Source organism: Dipodomys merriami, unplaced genomic scaffold, assembly GCF_024711535.1.
Source record: "Dipodomys merriami isolate MVZ:Mamm:240054 unplaced genomic scaffold, mDipMer1.0.p SCAF_6, whole genome shotgun sequence".
Lineage (NCBI taxonomy): Eukaryota > Metazoa > Chordata > Mammalia > Rodentia > Heteromyidae > Dipodomys > Dipodomys merriami.
The window spans coordinates 10,866,462-10,891,150 of record NW_027206179.1 but is presented as its reverse complement, the minus strand read 5'-3'; the positions used below and the strand labels follow the sequence as shown (position 1 = coordinate 10,891,150).

The 24,689-nt window shown below is 53.5% G+C and overlaps 1 protein-coding gene across 2 annotated transcripts in view; it reads right to left on the bottom strand.

Annotated features, from left to right (window-relative positions):
* Positions 1-24,689, bottom strand: part of LOC138813930 (guanine nucleotide-binding protein G(I)/G(S)/G(O) subunit gamma-7) — a 101,336-nt gene that overhangs the window by 46,538 nt on the left and 30,109 nt on the right. For both annotated transcript variants that reach the window (XM_070002526.1, XM_070002527.1), the window contains exon 2: positions 22,943-22,996. The gene's annotated coding sequence lies outside the window, so the exon portion shown is untranslated. The remainder of the gene's footprint in view (positions 1-22,942; positions 22,997-24,689) is intronic.

Sequence of the window (24,689 nt, the reverse complement as noted above, 5' to 3'; positions counted from 1 at the left end):
AAGAAAGTCCATGAGACTCTCCAATCAAGCACCTCCCCGCGCCCCCTCCCCCCAAAAAAAGCTAGAAATGGAGCTATGGCTCATGTAGTCGAGCAGTAGGTAAGCAAAAAAGTTCAGGTACAGTGCTCAGGCGCTCAGTCCAAGCCCAGTGATGGACACACACCAAAAAAGAACAAGAAATAAAATAAATCAATCCAACCTGTCATTCCGTGATCGCCCAGAGCAAGATGGTAGACACCACCTGCAGCTCCCCACCTCAAGTGCGTCTCCCCAGCACTCATGGAGCAAAGCCAGGCACTGTGCTATGGCTGTTCCTAAGATTATTTGAAGCCACACAACCTCTGAATCCAAGTCGTTTGCTTCTGTCTGGAAAAGTACCGGGAGTTGCGCTGAAATCAGACACGTGGATGCAGCCATTCCATGGCAGCCATTCCACGGCCACAGGCCCCCGGGGGAGGCTCAGGAGCACAGGCAGCCGCCCCCAAGCCCACTGGCTGTTGAGAATTTTGTTTCAGACAGGATATCATTAGGAAGCTCCAGCTGGCCTCTACCTCTACGATCCTCCCGACTCAGCCTCCCAAGTACTGAGATTACAGGCATGTGCCACTATTCTCAGCTTGAGAAAGGTGAATTAATTTTCCTGGCTTCTCCCTTATCACCTTCCCCTCCAAAAAAAAATAGGGGGGGGGGCTGTATTTCCTCAAAGGTGAGTGGGGAACTGGGAATGTGGTTAGTGGTAGAGCGCTTGCCTTCCCTGCATGAGGCCCTGGGTTTGATTCCTCAGCACCACATAAACAAAAAGAAAAAAAGCCAGAAGTGGCACTGTCGCTCAAGTGGTAGAGCACTAGTCTTGAGCTGAAGAGCTGAGGGACAGCGCCCAGGCCCAGAGTTCAGGCCCAACGACCGGACCCCCCCCCCAAAAAAAAAAAGAAGCTCAAGGACAGTGCCCAGGCCCTCAGTTCAAGTCCCAGGACTGGCAAAAAAAAAAAAAAAAAAAAAAAAGAAAAAGAAAAAGACTGGCCGGGAAGGTGGCTCAGTGGTAGAGTGTTTGCCTAGCATGCATGAGGCCCTGAGTCCGATTCTGAGCACCACATAAACAGAAAAAGCCCGAAGTGGCACTGTGGGTTAAATGATGGAGCGCTAGTCTTGAGCTGAAGAGCTGAGGGACTGAGGGACAGCACCCAGGCCCAGAGTTCAAGCCCCACAACCAAGAATAAACAATAGATTATAATTGTAACCCCTCTGTACAGTATTTTCACAATAAAAAATTAAAAAAATAAACAATAGATTAAAAAGCTAAGTAAAACAAAAAGTTTACAGGAAAAGCCTTCATCCAAATTTAAATCCTTTATTTTTATTTTTAGCTTCCGAGGAAGCCAGAATGAATGTGAAAAGACAACCCACAAAATAGGAGAAAGGGTTTGCAAATCATAGATCTCCAAAGGTATTTATGTCTCTAGAATATATAAAGAAAGTTTTTCCTCTCCATTTTTGGATTGGGAATTGGACCTTAAGCTCTATCCCTTAAACCACATCCCAGCCATTTTGTTTGTATTTTTGCTTTTCTGACAGGGTCTGGGTAAGTGCCCAGACTGGTCTCAAACTCATGATCTTCCTGCTTTTGCCTCCCAAGTAGCTTGAATTTATAGGTGTGCAACACCAGGCCCAATCAAAAATATATAAGGAAGTCTTACAAACCAGCAACAGAGGAGCAAAAAGTGTGTGGGCTGGGCACAGTGACTCATGCCTGTAATCCCACCTACTGGGGAGGGAGAGATGGAGAGAGTGCAGATAAGAGGCCAGGCCAAACATTAGTGAGACCCCATTTTAACCAATTATCAGGCACAGTGGCACGTGCCTGGAATCCCAGTTACCCAGGAGACTATTAAGTAGGGTATTGTGTTTTGTCCACCGTCTCCTGTGGCATTGGGTGACCGTGGGCAGAACACAGTACCCTACCTGAACATTAAAGCAAAAAGGAATTGCTTGTGTGGGTGGGCATGGTTCCAGATGTGGGGGCCTGGAGCGGGGCTCACGCCTTTACATCTGCCTACCACAAATTCAAGGCCTCGCATGCAAACCCTACCATTTCCAGAAAAGACAAGAAAAATGGCCAAGGCAGGGCACGAGTGGGTGGCTCACATCTGTCATCCCAGCCACTCAGGAGGCTGAGATCTGAGTTTGAAACCGGCCCAGGCAGGAATGTCCAGGAGACTCTAATCTCTAATTAACCACCAAAAAGCCGTAGTGGGGGTGTGGCTCAAGTGATAGAGCACCAGTCTTGAGCAAAAAAAAAATCTCAGAGACAGTGCCCAGGCCCTGAGTTCAAGGCCCAGGACCAACACACACACACACACACACACACACACACACACACACACACACACACACACACACACACACACACACACACACACACACATACACACACACACAGACGCATGCACGTGCACACACATACACACACACAAATACAAACGCTACCATAGGGGTGAAGATGCAGGTTCAACGGTGAGTGATTGCCTAGTAAATGGGAATTCCTGGGCTTAATCCCCAGCATTGAAAAAAAAATGGGGGGGGGATAAAAGGCTCTGAATAGAAACTTCTCCAAAAAAGGTATGCAAATGATCAATATACAGATGAAAAGCCATTCTCTAGCATTAGTCATCAGGGAAACGCAGGAAACCACAGAGTTGGCCCTGTGAGGGCTGCGATGGTGGAGACAGAAAGTACAGTGTAGGTCAGGCTGTGAACTCAGAACGCGCAGGCGTGGTGCGTGGGGACGTGAGGTGAGACAGCAGATTGGGAAATGGGCAGGTGGCTCTTGGAAAGGTCACATGTGGAGCCACCCCAAGAGCTGTGATTCCCCTGCTAGACATGCTGCCTCAGAGAAATGGAAACTCCTGCGTGGACGTTCACTGGGCCCGGTGTTAATTAATCCTGAGGGAGTATCATACAGCCAGGAACAAGACCAAGTTAGGATCCACACAGCAATGCCCAGTGTGAAAGGTCCCCATTGACACTGTGTTCGCTGAGAGAAAGAGACACAAAAGGCCCTCAGTGTGTGGCTCCATTGATAGGAAACATCTAGAACAGGTGAGTCCAGAGACAGGAAGTGGGGCTGAGGCTGGGAAAGGGACGGGAATGATGCTCACGGGGACATGGCTTCCTTTTGTGTGCGTGTGCGGGCTCTGGGGATTGAACCCAGGGTCTGGGCACCATTCTTGAGCTTCTTTTGCTGGAGGCTGACACTCTACCACTTGAGCCACAGCTCTACTTCTGGCTTTTTGCTGGTTCATTAGAGATAACGAGTCTCACAGACTTTCCTGCCCTGGCTGCCTTCGAACCATGATCCTCAGATCTCAACCCCCTGCACGGCTCAGATGACAGGCCTGGGCCACCAGCACCCGGATCTGTCTTACATTTTGGCAAGTGCCATTTCTGGCTTGATGGAGGGCATATTTGACCTTCCCAAAGACCTTGAGCATCCACAGGTCAATGCCTTCCTGACCCTGTCTCTCAATACTACCCGGCATCACTCTACAGCGCTGGGTACCAAGCTCTGCGTTTCCATGGCAACCTTGCCGCAGCCCCTCCCCACACTCCCCGGCAGAGTTCTGCACCCAAGCACTGCAGGTGCACAGAGGTGCACGTGCTCAAGACAGGAGCATGGATCTCCCCTGTGCTACCGTACCGCCAAGATCTCGTAGGGGAAAATGAGGGCAGATTTCCAGACAAGGTTTAATACTCCTCCCAGAAGTTTCAAGCAGCAAATTTGGAGGCAGCCCAGGGACAGGAGTTTTGTGGGAGGGATTCCGAGAAAGAGGCCCTGTGGGTCAGGCTGCAGCTCCAGTGTCTGCTCCAGTGTCTGCCCAAAGGCCTGGATTGACTTTGCCCAGCTCCCTGCCCTCCCCTCCTCCTTCTCCCCCCCCCCCCGCCCCGCCCAGTCCAAGCAACACACAGCCAGAAGAACAGCTTGTGCACAAGGCCTCAGCTCAGCTACACTGGCCTAGAAAGTCAGAGCAAATCAGAGCCAATGAATGCTGGTCCTCAAGCCAGGACTGGGCAGGCCAGGGTGGCCGCTTGGGGCTGGGAGTCCAAACCACGCCACTACGCATGTGCTGAGGCTGACGGTGTTCTGGGAACTGAAATGAATGCCGTATGCCAGACAGAGAACCAGAAGCGGGAGCCAACCCAGGGCTGGGCAGCTGGCCCACCCTTCCTCTTCCTGGCCTCCCAGTTCTCTTAGATCACAATTGCCTTTTATAGCCAGGTTAATATCGAACCATCAGGAGTCCGAGGATTGAGAAGTGAAACTCAGCAGTGTAAGGCAAGTGGGAAGAGCGATTGGATCGGGGCTGAGGTGTGGACCAGGAGACAGGGACTTAAGCATGGACACAGCCAGGACAGGCTGGAGGGGGTAGTTAGTGTCCAGCAAGAGAAGAAAAGACATATTTCCCACCTTATTTGCTATTATTATTATTACTACTACTACTACTTCCAGTCCCAGGATTTGAACTAAAGGCCTTGCATCTACTTGGCTGGCTTCCTTGACTGTTGCTTTACCCCTTGAGCCATGCCTCCAGTCTGGCTTTTTGATGGCTAATTGGAGATGTAATCTCACAAACTTTTCTGCCCAGGCTGGCTTTAAACGGAGATCCTCTAGAGCTCAACCTTCTGAGTGGCTGGATGTGAGTCCTGGGCTTATGTCTTGTTTTTCTTTTTATTGTTTCCCTGTGCCTATATTGGGGCTTGAACTCACAGCCTGGGTGCTGTCCCTTAGTTTCTTTCCTGCTCTAGGCTGGCGCTCTTCCCACTTGAGTCCTAGCTCAACTTCTGGGTTTTTTTTTTTTGTTGTTTTTATTGCTAGTTTATTGGAGATAAGAGTCTAAGAGTCTCATGGACTTTCCTGTCTAGGCTGGCTTTGAACCACAGGTCCTCAGATCACAGCCTCCTAAATAGCTAGGATTACTGGTGTGAGCCACTGGCACTTGGTGGGGCTGGTTTATAGAGAGAGGTTCACTGTTCCATCCAGTCATGTAGCAAGGGACAAGTTCATGTTCAGAAGGACATCTCACTGGCTTCTGCCAGACTGCTGAGAGGACGCTGACCCCCGACCGCAGGGGACATGCAGGGCAGGGTGGGGGGGATCAGGGACTCGCTAAGGCAGGAAATGCCAGGCAAAGAAGCTTTAAGGAATGCAACAGGCTCACTCAGAAATGCCAAGTCAGGGCTGTGTATTTACAGATTGGGGGGGATGACTGAAAATACCCCCCCCCCGCCCTGGCCTGGATTGCTCCTGAGGAGCAGCGGGCTAAATTTAGGAGGGCCAACTATGTGGGGAATGTCAGCTTGTCCGGCTGGCTGACAGGACTGGCTTGTCATCAGTTCCTAGATGGAGTTCTGAGCAGGCTGAGAGGCCTGGGGGAGCCTGGGAGTTTGTCTTAGCTGGCTGTATTTGGGGGGGGGGGGAAGGGGAAAACAGAGTCATAAGGAGGGGGTGCAATGACCTCTCTTGTGCCTCCTGCTTACAACTACTAGCATGCAAGCTTTCCCCAGGACCCCAGGACCCTGGCGGGTGACACTTAAGAGCATCCTACCACTCTAAAATTCAGGGGACGGTTTATTTAGATACAGCTGTAGGCATCCAAACCCTTTAGTGGTCAGTATGGGCTTCTTGTAGCTGCTGTAACAAAACACATCACTTTGGTGGACTAAAACAGCGATGCTGGGCACTCGTGGCTCACGCCTGTCATCCTAGCTACTCAGGAGGCTGAGATCTGAAGGTCATGGTTCAAAGCCAGCCTGGGCAGAAAAGTCTGGGAGACGCTGATCTCCAATAAACCACTAGAAAACCAGAAGTGGTGCTGTGGCTCAAGTGGTAGAGTGCTGGCCTTGAGCTGAAGAGCTGAGGGACAGCACCCAGGCCCAGAGTTCAAGCCCCACAGCTGACAAAGAAAAAGAAAGAAAGAACAAGATAAAAACATAACTGCTCAAGTCAGTGTGACACTCCTTCCCCTGGGGGCGCAGCCCAGCTCCACCTCCGCCCACGACCTTTCTTTTCCCAGCTTAGTGGCAGGGCTGCCACCAACTATAATATAAGGGGAAGAGGCCTGAGAGCTGCGCTGGGCCCGGGGAACCCCTGGGCCACAGAGGGGCTTTCTGGGCAGACAGAGCCAGGTGCAACGCAAACAACAGAACACGCGGCTCACAAGGCCTGTGCGAGCCTCTGCAAGGGAACTGAAGAGACAGCGTGGCATTTGGGAGGAAAGGTCACGTGAGCTGCGACTGTGTGGGAAAGCCCGTCGGGGAGAAGGGCAGGGCAGGCATGACCCCAGCTCAAAGTCATTGCCAGCTGCATGTGGCCTGGAGGAGACGGAGGAGAGGGCCAAGGACAAGAACAGAGCTGTCCGCTGCACCCACCCCCCAGGATGCCATCGGGACCCCTCCCCCATGCCAGCACCAGCCCGCACCAGGTAAAACCAGCTGAGGACAGCCACAGCCCCTCTTTCAGAGTGTCAGCTCAGAGGAGGTGGCTGCAATAGCCGGCGCTCTGGCAGCCTTGGGTGCTGCCTGACACCTCCCCCAGTGAAGTGGGGTTGTAATCCAGGGACAAGAGGAGGCACATCTGTGCACCCCAAATGGCCAAGGCTTGCTTTCTTCCCTATACCCTAAGGCCCGGTGCTCAGGCCTCTCCCAGCACCCCATTTCCAGGGAAGGGTGAAGAGGAGTTTGATCTTCTCAGGGTCTCCAGAGCATTAGAAGAGTCTTCCAGGACACCTGGATTTCAAGCTTGTATTTGCAAGTACCACCCCACACACCGGTGTCCACAGGAAGTCCGCATCCTGTTCCAAACTTAGACTCCCAACCAAGTTTTAAAACTTGCAGGGAGATTTGCATAATATAAGACTGACTGTTCTCAAATGAGTAAGTGACTCACGCCTGTAATCCCAGCCACTCAAGGAGAATGAGACCTCCGGATCCTGGTTCAAAGCCAATCTGGGCAGAAAAGTCCTCGTGAGGGTTTTGTTTTTTGTTTTCTGCCAGTCCTGGGGCTTGAACTTAGGGCCTGGGCACTGTCCCTGAGCTTCTTTTCCTCAAGGCTAGCACTCTACCACTTGAGCCACAGCACCACTTCTGGCTTTTTCTGTGTATGTATGTAGTACTGAGGAATCAAACTCAGGGCTTCGTGCATGCTAGGCAAGTACTCTTCCACTAAGCCACTTTCCCAGGATCTCTATGTATTCTCCCTTCATGTGGCATGTGTCTGAGCTCCGTTCCTGTTCATGGCTGAGTAGTATTCCAGTGCACAGATGGATCCCACTGTGTTTAGCCACCATCTGTTGGTGGGTGTTCGGATTGTTCCCACCTTCTGGCTGCTGTGGAAATGGTACTTCTGTCTGAAGATCTGTTTCCCACACAGCCTGGAGAACTGCTGGGTAATGACTTCTTACCTTTGGCCCTGACCACGCCTCCTCTCCTGCACGCCAGTGTGACTAGCTCTTTAGTTAGACTTGGCTGGTGCCTGGCTACCTCTGTGCTGTCCTCAGCCCCCAGCATGCACGCAGCAGCAGCGCAGGGAGGCAGGGCCCCCCAGGGCACTTTAAGTATAAGGCTCCCCCGAAGACAGACTGCTGGGCGCAGGGCAGCTGCACTGGTGAGGGTTCTATGCCTTGTTAGATCCTGGTGGAAACAGTCCTGGCAGGGACAGGAAGTGGGGAAGCCCCCGGTGCCTGCCCCCAGGGGAGCAGGGCCTCCTTTCCAGAGCTTTCTAGCATGCCTGATCTTTGGGGAAGCTCAGAGCCAGCTTCCAGTGGGATCTGTTTGGCAGATGGCACCAGCAGACATGGCTTCTGCCCTACCTGGCCCCAGCTCTGTTCCCCCAGCAGCAAGCTCTGGGTCCCCAGCTTCCTCCTCCCAGTCTGTGTATGTGTGTGTGTGTGGGGGGGGGGTGAGATACAGAGGAAACTTCTAGAAAGCAAGACCCAGCAGGGCTACAGCTTAGTGTCTGGTGGCATGGGTTCATTTCTGTCACCACTCCCGAATTCCTGAAGAATTCTCCCCACCCCCCAGGACCTCAGAATGTGACCTCATTACGGCTGATTGCAGATGGCGGATGACACCCCAGCCAAGCAGGATGGACTCTTAATCTGATGCAAGGAAATCAAGAGGGTCCAGGCGCCAGTGGCTCACGTCTGTAATCCTAGTCAGGAGGCTGAGATCTGAGGATCGTAGTTCAAAGCCAGGCGAAGGAGGAAAGTCTAGGAGACTTTTCTCCCCAGTGAACCACCAAAAAAGCTGGAAGTGGCACTGTAGCCTTGAGAGGAAAAAGCTCAGGGACAGCGCCCAGGCCCTGAGTTCAAGCACTAGGGGTTGCACTGGGGGTCGAATTCAGTGCATTGCTCTTGATAGGCAGGCATGGTGCCAACGGAGCCACGCCCCCAGCCAGAGCCACACCCCTCGGCTGGAGCCACGCCCCCAGCCTGTTTTCATGTTTGGAGTCTCTGCAACTTTTCCTGCAGGGCCTGGCTTTGAACTGTGATTTTTCAGATCTCAGCCTCCTGGGTAGCTAAGATGACAGGTCCCCAGCAAAAAGGGACATCTGACACAAATAGGCACGGTGGGGGTCAGGAACCACTGTGGGGAGACAGGCGGAGATGGGCTAGGATTCCCCAGGTCAGGGCCGGCCCTGCCCACACCCTGCCTGACCTCGGACTCTGGTCCTCCGGAAGGGATCGGAAGTAGGATGTTTTGCTGTGGAAGGCACCTGTGCGTGCTTCATTATTCCAGCAGAGCTATCCACTGGGCTGAGATCTGTCTTTAACTCCTGGCAGCCAGAGACACCCCCCCCCCGACAATGGGAGGGACGTAGTAGACCAGGGCAACTGCAGGGAGGAGGACCCCTCAGTGGTCGAGGGGAGCCAGAATGGTCTGGTGTAGGGGGAATAGGACCCTACAACCCAGCTCGGGAGGCGTGACCAAGTGCCTGCCCGGCAGCGGAGGCCCGGCAGCGGAGGCCCGGCAGCGGAGGCCCGGCAGCGGAGGCCCAGCTCCACTCAGTAAAGATAAGGGAAGAGAGCCAGGGGTTGGGGAAGGGCCCTGGGCAGGTGTCTCCCCCCACACACACACACCCAGGGGACAGCTCACTGACATCAGAGAATGTTACAAAGCCCAACTTTGGGGGGGTTGTGTTTTTTTGGAGGGAGAGGGGTGGTGCTGGGTCTGAATTCGGAGCCTCCACCCCCTCCCCCCTTATTTTTTCCAGTTAATTTTTTAATCTGCTGTCTCCTTCTGTTCCAGGCAGCCTGGGATGCGTCTCTCAAGCAGGCAGGGCTGGGCAGCAGCCAGACACCTGAGACACAGCTCCAGAAACTCCAGGCTGGCCTCCAGGGAGGCCCTGGGCAGGACAGAGGGCCAGCTGGGGAGAGGGGGACATTCTCAGAAGTCAGGCTGCTGGCTGCCACCTCCTGCCCTTGCAGCTGGGTGGCGTGAGGGTGGCGCTGGCCCCTTGCTGGGCAGCAGAGGTTCCCTCCCATGCCCCCACCCCTCACCTCCCAGCCCTTACTAAGCCTCTCTGTGGCGGGATCCAGGGCCCAGGCTAGACAGCCTGGGAGACACATGGCGGGAAGCGATGACGGCAAGGGATGGCAGCGCGCCGGCTCGGTCTCCTCTCCACAGGCTGACTACACGGGAGAGGAATTCCGCCGGCCAGTGTCTAGACTGCGGGGACCGGGGACGCAGCGAGGTGCAGCCAGAAGCCAGGGCGGAGGCAGAGGCGGGCTCTGCTGCCACCTGGCGGGCGGTCACAGCCTGCGCTTGCAGGTGCATGGGGGGGGAGCAGGGAGGGGAGGGTGCACGGGATGGGGGAGCAGGGAGGGGAGGGTGCACGGGACGGGACGGGGGGGAGGGGGGAGCAGGGAGGGGAGGGTGCACGGGAGGGGGGGAGCAGGGAGGGGAGGGTGCACGGGAGGGGGGAAGCAGGGAAGGGAGGGTGCATGGGACGGGGGAGGGGGGAGCAGGGAGGGGAGGGCGCATGCTGGGGGGAGCGGGGAGGGGAGGGTGCACGGGAGGGGGGAGCAGGGAGAGGAGGGTGCATGCTGCGGGGGGAGCAGGGAGGGGAGGGTGCATGGGGGGGAGCAGGGAGGGGAGGGCGCATGCTGGGGGGAGCGGGGAGGGGAGGGTGCACGGGAGGGGGGAGCAGGGAGGGAGGGTGCATGCTGGGGGGAGAGCAGGGAGGGGAGGGTGCATGGGGGGGAGCAGGGAGGGAGGGTGCACGGGGGGGGAGCAGGGAGGGAGGGTGCACGGGGGGGGAGCAGGGAGGGGAGGGTGCACGGGAGGGGGAGCAGGGAGGGGAGGGTGCATGCTGGGGGGGGGAGGGGGGGGGGAGCCGGCTCCTGTTTCATAATCTAGTCATATATCAGAAAAAGAGTTTTTGGCAGCACTGAGGTGTTTTTGTTTTTATGTTTTTGTGCCAGTACTAGAACTTGAACTCAGGGCCTTGGAACCTCCCTTTTGTTGTTGGTGGTGGTGGTGGTTGTGGGTTTGAACTCAGGAGCTGGGCGCTGGAATCTGAGCTTTTTCACTCACGGCTAGTGCTCTACTACTTGAGCCACAGCTTCACTTCCAGGTTGTTTTGTTTGTTTGTTTGCTGGAATTGGAGATAAGTCTCCACAACGTTCCTGCCCGGGGTTGGCTTTGACCTAGGATGCTCAGATCGCAGCCTCCTGAGTAGCTAGGCCCAAAGGTGTGAGTGAGCCACCACGCCAGGCTCAGCACTGAGGTTTGAACTCAAGACCTCACGCCTGCCAGGCAGGCCCTTTACTACTTGTGCCATACCTCCAGCTACGTCTTTTCACTGATCTTTTTTTTTTTTTACATAAGGGGACAGGGAAACTTCGGGGGTCCACAGAATATTCTGGCCTTAGTGGTGATGGCAGAACAATCTGCAAATGTGCTAGAACTCACAGAGGTGAGTTTCCTGATGAAAGCTCAGTGAAGTGGGGGGCTCCGGGCTGTAGGATGAGTGGTAAGTCAGAGGCACGGGGTGGTCCTCCCCCTTCACTCTGCGTGACATCCCTCCCCGCTGCCCACTCCTGCTCGAGACCCCTGAGATGGCTTGGGAGCCCACCCAGGACCCCACCCACACCCACAGCAGGGCCCACACCCCGGGACACCTGCTCCTCAGGTCTGCCATGAAGGCGGATGGCAGAATTAAGAGCCGCAGCCACTGACACAAACTAGAAGATCCAGGGCCGGAAGTCAGGGGCTCCCAGGGGGGATGGGCTTCTCGGGGTGGTGTACGTGGCCCCTTGGGGTCTGGGGCTGTGCTGCTCCCAGGTTGCCCCAAGTTCACAGTTGCCTCTTGCAGAGAACAGACTTCTGGGCTGCTGGGTTCCAGGTGGAGCTGGGAACTCCAATAACCTCTCTGGGCGTTTTGAGCATCTAGATTTGCTTATAAATGGGGGGGAAAATGTCCACTCTCTCCTCCCAGAATGCTTGGAAGACAGCAATGGCCACTTGACCTTTCTTCCCTCTTCCTAAATAACCCCTCCAGCCTATTGAGGACTGAGCATAGACTACCGCCCCACTTCAGGGCTGCATAGTGTCCCCCTCCAAAGAAAAATGCATCTACTGAAACCTCAAAAGTGGACAGTTAGGGGCTAATCTATATTCCTTTCCATTCCCTGTGTCATGGCGGGGGTGGTGAGTCATGCCTACAATCCCAGCTACCCAGGAGGTAGAGCTGGGGAAGACTGTGGTTAGAGGTCAGCCTAGGCAAAAAAAAAAAAAAAAAAGTTTGCCAAGACTTCATCTCAACCAACAAGTCAGGCTTGGTGATATGTACTATAATCCCGGCTATTCAGGAGCCATAAATAGAAAGGTTGAGGTCCTGGCGAGCCAAGGCCAAACCACGAGGTCCTCAAAATAACTAAAGCAAAAATAAAACCCACGCGGGGTGTGACTCACGGAGCAGAGCGCGTCTGTCTAGCCAAGCACAAGGCCCTGAGTTCAAACCCCAGTGCCGCAGATTTTTAAGCCCCCTAGAATGGTGGTCGTGTGTCTCAGTAGCAATTATTTGCACTGTCCCCCCCCCCAACTCCCTCCAACTGCTGTCCCCACAGGAATTCAGGCTGTCATTCCCAGGAGTTTTGTCTTGCGTTGAGTGAGCTGGTTAATTGAGCACCTACCATATGTGGGGGACACGCTCCCCTCCGGCCCTTAGCTGCCCAGACCCACAGGGCAGAGTGCTCAGCTTTACAAAGATCCAAAATGTGGCCCTGTCAAAACCAATGGTAGGCCAGGCATGGGGGGTGGGGGTGGGGGCTCACGCCTGCAATCCCAGCTACTCAGGAGGCTGAGATCTGAGGATGGCCGTTCGAAGCCAGCCAGACTTGGTCAGGAAAAACTCCATTGAAGCACCAGGAAACCAGCAGTGGTGCTATGGCTGAAGGTGGTAAAGAGCTAGCCTTGAGCAAAAGCAGCTCAGGGACAGTGCCCAGGCCCTGAGTTCAAGCCCCAGGACTGACAATAGAAAAAAAAAAGATGCCACCTCCTCCAGGAAGCCCTCCAGGCACAGCCTGACTTTCACCCAAAACAGTCTTGTCTTTGACAGCTCAGTCATCTGGGGGGGGTCTCATCCTGGGGGACCCTGTGTGTGGGGGTGCCATGACTGGGGAGCCCCTGGCTTGGAGCCGGTGGAGGCCAGGGGCCGGGCTCAGCCCTACACAGGGCCCAGGGTGTCCCTGGAGAACAACCCGGGTCCCCACCCTTCAGCAGAGAGATAAGCGGGCGGCCGGCTGTACAGTGTGGCGCCAGGAGTTGGGGGTGTCCTGGTTAATGGTTTTCTGGGGGGTGCTGAGGGCGTGTCCCCCATTGCTATCTCCCTGAACACATGTCCCTCCCCCAAAGGCTGGCTCCTCCCAGCCTCGGGGACAGGGAGCGGGCAGGCAGCCGGCTTGTGAACACTAGCTCTGGGCCCCTCCCCCTCCTTCTCCCTCCCCCCTCCCCTCCCTCCCTGGGGCTTCGGGTTCCAGGGGGACAGCTCCGTTCCCAGCCCGCTACCGACTCAGCAGAATGTGTGTGTGTGTGTGTGTGTGTGTGTGTGTGTGTGTGGAGGGGGAGGAACGGGGTTGGGGGGGGGACACAGGGCACTGGGGACAGGATGCCACATTCCAGAGGCTTCCAGCTCCATGGCTCAGCCCTTAGCCGGCAGCTGACTCAGCCAGGCTGGACGCGTGTGACCCTGTCTCTTTTGGGGGAGCACAACAGTTATGTTCTCGAGGCTCTCTGTGCACTGGGTCCCCCTCCTCCCCCCTCACACACAAGGTGGCCTCCGTGCGGGTCAGGAGAGGATGGTGGGGTTCTTTCCCTCCTTCTCTGAACATCTGGAAGGGCTTTCGCTCACGGGCCAGCTGCTGTGCGGCGCTGGGCACCGCGCGGAGCCTCTCTGTGGACTGTCTGCTAAGGCTGAAAGCAAAGTCTTGGTCACGGCGGGTGGGCGGGGGGTGGGGGGGTGGGGGGGTGAGCGGGGTGCTTCTTCACCTGGGATTGGAGTTCCTGTTCAAGTTCACCAGGGCTGGGCCCCATTTTCTGGCTGTTGGGGGGGGGCTGCGCTGGGGCAGCTCACAGCTGGGCTGATTCCAGCCTCTCTCTCTCTCTCTCTCTCTCTCTCTCTCTCTCTCTCTCTCTCTCTGTGGCTCTGTCTGTCTGTCCCACCGTCTCTTCATGTCTTATGGAAAATCTCCCCACTTTACCACTGCTGTGTGCTGGGCCCACTGGTACTCGTGGATTCTCACCTCTGTCCCCCATGGAGCCACCCGTGACTCCCCAGTCCCTAGGCCCCAGGCCCCAGAACCCACCATTCCTCTTCCTGTCTGAATCTGAGGCCCCTGGGTGTACTTCCGGTCTCTTGGATGGGTTCAGAGACAACCAGACAATATCCGAGTTCATGATGGGGGGGGGGGCTTCATTGACACCTGCAAAAGGCTTTCTGCCTATAATACAAACCCAGGGAGGGGGATTAGATAAGGCACGGACGCCCAAGGGTGCCATCCTGGAACGCAGCCATCTTGGAACGGCGCCATCGTGGACCGGTGCCATCTTGGAACTGTGCCTACTACACAGCAGGGACACACAAAAAAACATGCTGGCAGTGGCACCTCGGCAAACACACGACCAGTAACCTATAAAGAACGTGCCCCACGGAGTCCAGGCTCCATGACGGCGCAGAGGAGACTCCACAGAGGAGAGTGGAGAGAGGATCAATCCACTCGCTTTGTCAGGAGGTCTGTGCAGGCTGGGAAGCAAGGGGCAGGTTTAGCCTTGAGCTTTTCCGTGTCTCTGGGGATAGATGGCCAGTGTGCACCGCAGAGCTCAGCTGTTGCTTGAGATGGAGTCTATCAAGCGTTCAGGCCTGAGCTGACCTCTAATCCTTATCCTCAGATCTCCCAAGTAGCTGTGATTACAGGCCTGGGCCTGTAACCTCGCCATCTGCCTCTGTGTTCCTTACCCAGGAAGGCATGGACAGCCATAGCTGTCCATGGAGGGACACTCCATGGCTGTCTCCCCCCCCCCCAGCCCAAGTAGCTTCCTCAGAGAGACCTTTGACCTTTGACCACCTCCAAAATGACCTCATGATTGCAGAATTCAGCACCTGACAGTTCCACTTTCTGCTTCTTTGGGTAGTTTATTGGCAATAAGATTCTCATGGACTTTCTTGCCCAGGCGGGCTTTGAGCTGCCATCCTTACAGCTCAGCCTCCCGAGTAGCTAGGATTACAGGCGTGAGCTACCAGTGCCTAGCTTAGGAAGCCACTCACCCTGCTGGGCCTCAGTGTCCTATCTGTGCAGGGGGTGTGCAGCAGACCTGCGGACATCTGTGCGTTCTCAACAGAGAGCTTTCCTGAGACAGCTGGAGATGAGGGTGTGGCCCAGACCCATCAGGAATTTGGGGTGCTGGACTTGCAAGGGGATAGTTATCAATGGGGTCGGGGAGATTCAGAAAAACAAAAAAAAAGTCCATCACAGAATGCTGAAATTCTCCGAAGATCAAAGACTTGAAGATTGAAAAGACACACATAGGGGGCAGACAGAAAGACAGACACACCCACCCAACAAGCTGAAGGCTGGGTGTGGTGGCACATGCCTCGCATCTCAGCTACAAGGACAACAGAGGTGGGAGGGTGGACAATGGTCCAGGCCAGCATGACCAAAAAGCTTGAGACTTTTATATGGAAAATAATGGAAGCAGGAGCTGGAGGCGTGGCTTACATTGTGTGGGCGTGACTTAAGCGGTGGGGATGAGGCCTAGGTGGCAGGACTCATGCCCGTGGGCGTGGCTTGTGTGGTGGGGGCGTGGTTCAGTGGTAGAACACCAGCTTAGCAGATGCTAGGAAGAACAGAGCAGGAAGCTGATTGGCTCCAGGAACACCCAGAGATGCCAAGTCTACAAGGTGAATATCCTGATTGGTCTTGGGCTGTCAGTGGGGAAGAGGAGAAAGGCACCTCATCTCTGTGAGATGTTGCCCAAACTTAAGTCAGGGGGGGAAGAGATCCTGGCTAGGAGGTCAGTGTGAAGAACACGGGGCCAGCCGCCACACAACCAAGTTCTAAGTCTCAGAGGTGAGAGATGTCTGAGCAGCTGTCATGGCTCAGAAGAGCCCGAGGACATGCATGCCACGTGGGCTCCTGGACCACAGCGAGGGCACTAACTAAGCTGGGGGGTTCAGCTAAGTGCAGGTCATCAGAGTTGGTTTCTTAGCTGTGTAAAATGTTGCCGCAAAGAGAAACTAGGTGTGCACTCAATCTTGCCGGATTTTCTGTAAGCCCAAAGTGAAAAGGTTTTTCAGACTTGCCAGGTATGGTGACATATGCCTGTAATCTCAGTGCTGTGAAGGCTAAAGCCAAAGGATCTTGAGTTCCAGACCAGCCTGGGAGACATAGCAAAACCTTGGCTCAAAAAACCAAACCAAGGGCTGGGAAGGTGGCTCAGTGGTAGAGTGCTTGCCTCACATGTATGAGGCCCTGGGTTCGATTCCTCAGACCACATAAACAGAAAAAGCCAGAAGTGGCGCTGTGGCTCAAGTGGTAGAGTGCTAGCCTTGAGCAAAAGCAGCCAAGGGATAGTGCCCAGGCCCTGAGTTCAAGCCCCAGGAATGGCAAAAAATAAAAACTAAATAAAAATTATATATAAAACATACATTACACATATAGAATTATACATATATATATATCAAGAAAGAATTCAGAAACACATCTGGCAAAACAGCCCACATTAAGTAGTTAACCCTTCGCTGTCTAAGCTTTTCAGGTAGAGCAGGAGGGCTTTGTCAGTGGCCACAACTTTTTTTGTTGTTGTTCAGTACTGAGATTTAAACGCAAGACCTCCTGGTGGTGTACTACCATTTGAGTTAAGTCTTCAGCCCAGCTTTTTTGCTGCTTAATTGGCAATGGAGTCCTATGGGCTCCCTGGGCTGGTCTTAAACTTTGGTCCTCCAGATCTCTTGCCTCCTAAGTAGCTAGGCTTACAGGATTGACTCACCAGCATGGACTGGAGCCCCAACTGCTTAGCAGACGCCACCTTGGCCCTTCAGGCTGAGTCCCTGCGGCGGGGACTCTGAGGCAGAGCTCTGAGTGTGGATGCTGGCCTGACACAGGCTTTTTTTTTTTTTGGCCCAACCCTAATGAACCCTTTCCAGCTCCCACAGGGCTCCCCATGTTCCCACAGCCCCCAGACATCTTATCATACATGGCTCCCATCCCCATGAGTGCTTTGAGTCAAAGGAGGCCGAGGTTCCACAAATCCTCAGTGACCAAGCTGTGTGTCACTCCTGCTCTGTGGGAGGCTGACTGCTCAAGTGTGTGGTTGCTCAGCAACAGGCCTTATGCTTGTAGAAGCTGGGCTCACTGGGATAGCTCGCCCCCCCCCCCAAACCCCTGAGCCCCATTCTCACTACCCCGAACTTGGAGATGGTGGATATGAACCTCTCTGGGTGTTGGTTTCTTCATCTGTTCAACGTGGTGGTAGCAATGTTTGCTTCAGTCATAAAGCCCAAATCAGCTCAGGAGTGGGTTGCTATCCAAGGCTTTTGCGGGAACCATGGGAGTGTCATGACGTAGCCCCAAGCTGGCATGGAACTCTGATCCTCCTGTCTCTGCCTCCCAAGGGCTGGGGTTACAGGCGTGCGCCACCAGGGCTGGCTGAGAGGAAGGGCTTAAGTCACCCTGTGAGGTAAGCTTCTGGCATGACAGGGCTCTCCCTCAGCATCATGGGCTCCTGGGGCAGGAGCATTCGTTGTTTGAGGGGTCATCCTGCGTATTGCCTGGTGCTGAGCAGTGTCTCCAGTAGGAAACATCTAGAAATCCTGACAGTTAAAAATATCTCCTCGCCATCACGGGTAATGACTAAGTGTCAAAAAGAGGCTTTTTTTTTTTTTTATTTTACAAAAAAGTGATAACTGATGTGGCTTTTGTTTCTGAAGCCTGGTTTCCTCCTTCTACTAGAAAACCTCATTCATGCCACGTTTTTTAAAAATGATTTTTTTTTTTTAGTCAAAGCACCTTTAATTCGCTCTAACGGTACGTCTTGTAAAGAGAAATTTGTGGACTTTTTCAGGTTTCTTTACAGTATGTGACAAATACAAGACTCATTTCTAGACTTTAAATTACCAGCCTTGATTGATACCATCCGCTTCCATTTTTAACTTGGAAATTAATATGTTGCTAGAAAATATTGGTTTTTTACAGTATCCAGTTTGGAAATGTAAGTTACCAAAACTTAATATGGTGAATTTGTGTAACCATGTTGTATTGTCGAGAATGTATTTTTATTTAAATTTTATTTTCTTATCAAGAGTATTATAAAAATTTAAGACTTTTGTAACTGTCGCTTGGAAATAACTCAAATAAATGACAAGAAGCCTGAAAAAAAAAAATATCTCCTGGCATGGAAGTGGCGCTGTAGCTCAAGTGGTAGAGCGCTCGCCTTGAGCTGAAGAGCTGAGGGACAGCGCCCAGGCCCAGAGTTCAAGCCCCACGACCGACAAAAAAAAAAAAAAAAAAAAATCGGCTGGCTGGCGCCAGTGGCTCATGCGAGCCAGAGCAGGAAAGTCCATGAGACTCTTATCTCCAGTTAAACACCAGAAAATCAGAAGTGGCTGAAAATGGTAGAGTGCTAGCCTTGAGTAGAAAAGCTCAGGGACAGCGCCCAGGCCCAAGCCCCATGACTGACCCCCTCCAAAAACAAAATAAAACAAAACAAAAAAACACAAAAATCTCCTAGAGGCAAAAACTGTTCCAGCCGAGAGCCTGAGTCTGGGATCCCAATAGACCCAAAGAAATTCTGCATCCATAGTTATCTCCCCTCCTGGAATCCTAAGTCACTCCCAACTTGGAGTGGAAAGAAGAGAGGATGGCGGTTCCCAATGCTGAGTTTCCCCAGCAGTGTGTCCTGCTAGCTCTTGGGAGCAGGGAGAGGACTGGATTTTGTCCCTAATAATTAATGCAAAGTCTTTCCCTCTGTCCCCAGGGCACCAGGGCTTGGTTGCTCTTTGTCTGGCGTGTCTCTGACCTCCACCTCCACCATGACAGGCATTCCCAGTTGTGAAAGCCACATACCCCAGATAACCCTGCAGGGTTTTCTGCAGAGGGCAGGACCACCCTGAAGTGACCCCGGCTTCTGGGGTGTCGGTGTCATGCTTGAGCTCCCTACGAAGCAACCCAGCTTCCCTTTGGCTGCAGACAGGGCAGGGAGAAGGTTCCAGGCATGGTGTGCTACAAGCAAGGGGGCCCCTTTGTTGGGTCTCAGCACAGCACCCGTAATTATGCGTGCGTCGTGTATAATTATGCACAGCCAGCAGCCCTGACCATCCTCAATCAGAACGCTAAGGTTTCTACTGGATTATCTTGGCAGATCTTTCAGAGAACAGCTTGTCCGCAGAGAGAACTGATAATAACATGAGTTTCAACACGCCCGCACAGACTGCAAGGTGGTGACCAGGCAGAGGCCTGCTCTGATGTGGTGGATGGCAGCATAGGAGGTCCACTCTGATTGGTGGATGGTGAAGCTGGAAGCCTGCTCTGATTGGTAGAATGAGGCACTGGAGGCCAGCTCTGACTGGTGGGTGGTAGAGCTGGAAGCCTGCTCTGGTGGATGATGAGGAGGACACTAGAGGCCCGTTCTGATTAGTGGATGGTGAAGCTTGAGGCCTGCTCTGATTGGTGGACTATGGCACTGGAGGCCAGCTCTGATTGGTGGATGGTAGAGTAGAGATCAGCTCTGATTGGTGCATGGTGCTGGGGGTCCACTTTGATTGGTGGATGATGCTGGAGTTTGTTCCCACATGAGGCCACTCTCCAGATAAAAATCTCCCATAATAGCTGGGCAATGGTGGCTCATGCGTGTCATCCTACCTAGACTGAGATCTGAGAATCGTGGTTTGAAGCCAGCCCAGACAGGAAAGTCTGTGAAACTCTTATCTCCAATTAATCACCAGAAAACTGGAAGTGGCACTGTGGCTTAAGGGGGAGAAAGCTTGCTTTGAACTCAATAGATGAAGGAGAGCGCCCAGGCCCAGAGTTCAAGCCCCATGACTGACCAAAAAAAAAAAAAAAAAAAATTCTCTCATGACACTTTTTAGAAGAGACCTTTACTAACTCTCCTGAAGAACAAGGAACTCTGGAAAAACACACTCAGCTACTTGAAGGGCACAGGGACAGTTTGTGGTCTAAGATGAAGTGCTGAGTGATAGACACAGCTTGTGTTGGGGTGACGATCCCCGCAGTGTGATGAGCCAGCAGATCATTCTCTGGGGTTGTCCCACCCTGCAGGGGGCTGAACAGCGTCTCCCTCCACCTCGGGTCAGGGTCTCCCCCAGCATGACTGCCACATGTCCCCAGACCTCTCCCAGAATCCTCAGTGCCTATAGAATAGCTCCAGCAGTAATGACAAGAAAGCGAGCAGCAAGCTGGGTGCGGGTGGCTCACGCCTGTCATCCTAGCTACTCAGGAAGCTGAGATCTGAGGATCACAGTTCAAAGCCAGCCCGGGCAGGAAAGACCGTGAGATACCTATCTCCAATAAACCACCAGAAAACCAGAAGTGGCGCTGTGGCTCAAGTGGTAGAGCGCTCCCCTTGAGCTGAAGAGCTGAGGGACAGCGCCCAGGCCCAGACTTTAAGCCCCACGATCAACAAAGAAAAAAAAAAGGAAAAATAACTGAGGTTGCTCCCACACCAAGAACCGATGCCCAGAACCCACACGTTCGGGCTGCAAGTGTGAGCGAGGAGACCATGGCTTCTAGGACCAACCACGCTGTCTATTCGCAGTGACCACACTCACAAACCCCAGGGCAGGGGACCCCCACGTTCTCACCCTGCAGATGAAGTAGTCTACAGCCATCTTCGGGGAGAAAGGAGGACCTGGAGGAGGTGACAGCCAGCCCGGTCCTGACACTTCCCTTGGCAGGGTCCCTGGGGGGGCCATGTGTCTATGCCCTGGTCCTGGTGGGTTGTGGGGTTTGTACCTCCTCCTCCTCCCCAAACACCTAGCAACAAGGGGCCACAGAGTCGGGTGGTGGGTGCGGGCGCGGGGAGAAGCCTCAGGTCTGTGATGGGAGGCCACCGGACAGTCTGAGGAGCAGAATAATGTCCCTGCCAGCTGACACAGTGGACCCCAGTTCTCAAAGAGGCGTGTGAGATTTGCCACAGGCATCTAAGGGGTGGCCCAGCGGCCTCACCTCCATCCATCTTCACTCACCTGCGTTTCTACACCCGCTTCCTCAAGCTCAGGGCCAGGCCCCTGAAAATTGTCAGCCTACTCTGCCCCCTGGTGGTCATTTGTGATAATAACAGGCCCTTGAACCACAGAGCAGGGGACCACCAAGGATGTAGGGTTGCGGGGAGGGGGTGCTGAGGGTCTCCCTAGGGGACACTGTGGCTGGCCTGGATACAAGCTCGGGACTCTGTCCCCAACACAGTGTCCAGTCTCAGTATGATTCACACTAGGGCCAGGTCCTCTCTGGGCTGTCCTGGGCCCTACAGGGAACTGAGCAGGACCTTTGTCCTCCCCAATCAAAAACAAGTGTCCTGAGCCAGGGGCCGGTGGCTCACGCCTGTCACCCTAGCTACTCAGGAGGCTGAGATCTGAGGATCACGGTTCAAAGCCATCCTGGGCAGGAAAGGCTGTGAGACTCTTATCTCTAATGAACCACCAGAAAACTGAAAGTAGTACTGTGGCTCAAAGTGGTAGAGCACTTGCCTTGAGCAAAAGAGTTCGGGGACAGTGCCCAGGCCCTGAGTTCAAGCCCCACAACCAATGATTTTAAAAACAAAAACAAAAACACAACAGTCCATCATGAGCAAAAGCTAAAATGTTGAGATTCTCAGAAAAAGATCTGTAATATATGTAACCAAGAGACAAATACACACACACACACACACACACACACACACACACACACACACACACACACACACACACACACACACACACACACACACACACACACACACACGCAACTCCAACAGGTCAGGGACAGAAAAATCCCCCATGGAAAAGTCAGCAAAGGGGCCCAGTATGGTGGGGCGTGCCTGTAATCCCAGCAGTAGGCAGGCAGAGGCAAGAGGATCTGAGGCCAGCGTGGGTTACTTGGTGAAATCGTGTCACAAAAAGCCAAGCAAATCAGACCAAATCAAAACAAAAAGTGAGGCCAGCAAAGAACACAGGGACCGCTCAGCTCAGAAACCCAAAGATGACCCGACACGACAATAAAGGATTGTTTTTTGCTGGCCAGAGTTGCAGAGGTTTTAAGATTGCACTGGGACTGGGCGCCAGTGGCTCCTCAGGAGGCTGAGATCTGAGGATCGTGGATCAACCCCAGCCAAAGGCATGAAAGTCCATGAGACTCTTCTCTCCAATGAACCACCAAAAAGCCGGAAGCGGAGCTATGGCTCAAGTGGTAGAGCACTAGCCTTGATCAGAAAAGCTCAAGAGACAGTGTCAGACCCTGAGTTCAAGCCCCAGGAGCAGCGCGCGCGCACGCATGCAAACACACACACACAGAGGAACTTCATCAAGATATAATTCCTAGACCATCCAACAGGTCAATTCACCAATAACTACTTCTAGAACATTCCATCACCTTGAAAGTATACTTATCCACACTGGGTGGGGGAGGGAGGGGTTGCATGTGTTGCTCATGGTCCCTCCACACTGTGGCTTGCGTCACAGACCTGTCTTGTTCCTGGCTGATTAATATTCTACCCTGTGGACAGATGGTGCTGTGTCTGCTTGGCCCTCCACCGGCCCTGGACTCATGTATTTCTACATGCGTACACGCACGTCCTCTGCTTTTTAAGTATGTCCAGTTCTAGATCATTTCCTGTCATCACGGGCAAAAGGCAGGAGTGGCTGGGTGACCCAGTGAGGGACGGGTGCGCCGCCCCCCCTCCCCCCGCATCCTCCCACCCCAATGTCTGCTGTGGCCTCCAGGACCATAAGCTAGAACAACCTTTTTGTCTTTCTACAGCACCCAGCCTTGGGTGTTTTCTCACAGCAACAGAAAACAGACAACCAAGTTCCAAATGTGCATCACCTCCAAAGACTTCGTGTGTCTGCGGTGACGTGTGAGGGCCGGCCACGCCCCCATGACACCTGGAAATGGGAGGAAAGGGCTGTGGAGTGGAGCTCAGACAAGCAAGAGGCAGATATTACAGGTGTGCACGTCTGCACTGGCACGACACTGTCTGAGGTTCTGGATGACAGCTCCATCAGCACCACCATCTCCGGCCACGCATCAGTGGCCCAGGACCACACACCTGAGCGGGCTCTTGTAGTCACAGCCAGATGCGGTCTCTGCAGGAATCAATATTCCCCCCCTCCCCTGCATCCCAGCTTCACCCTCCCCAACTCCATAGCAAATGCAAATAGAAATATCACAGTGCCTACCTGTGCTGTGGGCTCTGCCTTCCCCTGCTCGATTCCAGCCCCGAGCTTTCTTCCCTACAAAGAGAAACAGCACATTAGCCGGGAAACGCCAGCTGCTGACCTGAGTTCATCCCCATGGATGGTTACGATGGTGACAGACATCACTTTGCAAGTCCTGCCTCCAAGTCGCTCCTTCAGGCTGAGGATGGCACCAACCAGAGGCCACCAGAGGCCCCCAGATGCTGCCCGCCAAACCCAAAGGGAAGCTTTTGAAAAGATGCGAGAGACCAAGCCGGGCGCCGGTGGCTCACGCCTGTCATCCTAGCTACTCAGGAGGCTGAGATCTGAGGATCACAGTTCAAAGCCAGCCTGGGCAGGAGAGTCCGTGAGACTCTTATCTCCAATGAACCACCCAGAAAACCGGAAGTGGCACTGTGGTTCACAAGGTAAAGCGCTAGCCTTGATTTGTACACACAAGATGTTCATCTAGAGGGCCAAGTGCCATAGCTCATGCCTGTAATTCCAGCTACCCAGGAGGTGAAAGTGGCTATATCTAAATCTGAGGCTGCTCCAGGCGAAAAGCATGCCATTCTATCTAACAACCTAACTAACACATACAGGACTAGGGGAATGGCTCAGCCTCCCAAGCACGAGATCTAAGTTCAAACCCCAGTAATCCACACTCACAAAAAAAGAAGCAAAATATTTTTTTGCCAGTCCTGGGGCTTGAACTCAGGGCCTGGGCGCTGTCCCTGAGCTTCTTTTGCTCAAGGCTAGCACTATACCATTTGAGTCACAGTGCCACTTCTGGCCTTTTCTTTGTATGTGGTACTGAGGAATCGAACCCAGGACTTCATGCATGCTAGGCAAGCACTCAACCACTGAGCCACATTCCCAGCCCAATAAAATGAATTTTTGTATGTTTTTTATTGTAAAGATACTGTACAGAGGGGTTACAGTTACATGAGCAAGGTCAGGAGTACATTTCCTATGGAGCATTGTTGCCTCCTCTTTTGTTTTTCCCCTACCATCCCTTCCCTCCCACCTCCACAACTGTCGGTCATGGGGCCTGAATTCTGGGCCTGGGCGCTGTCCCTCAGCTCTTCAGCTCAAGGCGAGCGCTCTACCACTTGAGCCACAGCGCCACTTCCAGCTTTTTCTGTTTATGTAGTGCTGAGGAGTTGAATCCAGGGCCTCATTTATGCAAGGCAAGCGCTCTACCACTGAGCCACCTTCCCAGCCCAAAATTAATTTATTTTTAACCCCGAGATGTAAAAAAAAAATTTTTTTTTAAGGTTTTATTGTTTTCTTCCTGAGCTTCCTCCAATCTGCTGTCAGCTTTCAGGTAGAAACCTGTAATCCCCACCATCACCTGCAGGGGGCACCATCGCCCCAGAAATGTTCTGAACGTCCTTAGGGAAGCACGGAGGCTGGGACTGGACAGAATTTGAGGCCTTGGAGCTCCTGGGGCCCTGAGGTAAGTGGGGGACCGTCCAAGCAGATGATGTCAACTGGGATGACAGATGAAAAGGCTGGCACAGAGCAGCCGGAGGCCGTGCCTCTACCTTGAGGACCTGTCTGTGCTACTTTGGACTAATCAATTAGAATTAAAAAAACAAAACAAAACAAAACTTGCAGAGATAGGATAAGGAGGTTCCCAGGCCAGTGGTGCCAACAGTGACACACAATAGTGACTTTATGGGGGCGGGGGAGGGAGAGGAGAGGAAGAAGGAAGAAGTACCTCACACCAGTAATCCCTGCTACTCAG